Consider the following 1,394-nt stretch of genomic DNA (forward strand, 5'->3'; position numbering starts at 1 on the left):
ACACACACACACGCACACACACAGAGAAAAAAACTTGGGAGGAAAATGTGTTGGAGGCGTGTTCAGGACTTGGTGACCAAAATAATCTAACTGTTTAATTGAAATGTGTTTAGCAATTCAAATAAAATGTGCTTTTATATAGATTGCATAATTGTTAGCCAAGTTTATCAGACTCTTGCTCGGCTTCATTCAAGGTGACAAACCTACATATTTCCAACCACCAACGGGGATCCGCGGTTCGTTCTCTGTAGCCTACACAGGGAGATTTTACAAATTATATGATTTGTTAAATAATGTTTGTGGTCTTTATTCTTATGGTGAATTTTGTATTTTGTGTGTTGGTCATTGATCTGCAAGTTGTTGGTCACTATTGTGTATTATGCATTTAGAGCGCTGTATCAAACAAACACATGTATTATTATATTAAAGTTATCTGTTCTACTTTGAAAGAAAAAAAGTTTGGTGACTCCTGGAACCAAGAGTAGCAAACTGACACCATAATGGTCATTTTGTGTAGAGAAAAGGTAGTACTTAATTTCAGTTTTAGTAAGAGTTTTACGGCACTCGCAATACAACAATGTCATGATATAATAGGTGACGGAAGATTAGAGGTGTTACAAGTAAGAAACAAACACAAGAAAGAAGGGGGAGAGATCAGGGCGACAGAACATGTTTGATAGGAAAATAGGAGCAAACCAGAGCAGATCACCCGCCAACCACCAGCAATAGGCAATACTGCTAAACAAAATGACAGAAACAGAGTGAAGGAAAGAAAAGTAAGATCTACTACAATATATGTGAACATCTAGCTCTCACTGGCGAAACAGAAGGCAAGCGAGGCACGGGTAGTCACAGAGCAACCTACTTAGGGAGCCCAAACAAATGGGTAACGGGGAAAGACCAGGGAAACGTAGCTCTTTTAAGAGCATCCGAGCAAAGGAATGAATGGAGAACCATGATCGTCAATGTCTGTCGCAGATATGGCACTGGATGAATGAATAAGAGGCACCCTCCAGCCTCCCGAGGCACGGAGGCGCAACAGGTGGCCACGAGACAAAAGCCCAGTGTGAAGAGCGTCAACTAAAGCGAGGTTAACAATACTTGACTGACGAAACTTAATTCATGCATTCGTTCATTTTACATCCAGGGGGTCGCCCGGGGGATAAAAAGGTGACATCATTATATGAGCAAAATGTTTAAAAACTATTCGGCGGCTGTACATCAATGTCATCAGAACTCTTCGGCTGTCGTTTTTCAGCAACTGTGACGCAGCGCATTTTAATACTACACATGTGTGCTGAAAGAATTTTCAATACAATTTTAGTTTTAAAAAAAAGTTTTAGTAGAGGTTTTACGGCGCTCGCAACTGCATAATGTCATAGATCTAATAATAT

This window comes from Aplysia californica, unplaced genomic scaffold (genome assembly GCF_000002075.1).
Source record: "Aplysia californica isolate F4 #8 unplaced genomic scaffold, AplCal3.0 scaffold00355, whole genome shotgun sequence".
Lineage (NCBI taxonomy): Eukaryota > Metazoa > Mollusca > Gastropoda > Aplysiida > Aplysiidae > Aplysia > Aplysia californica.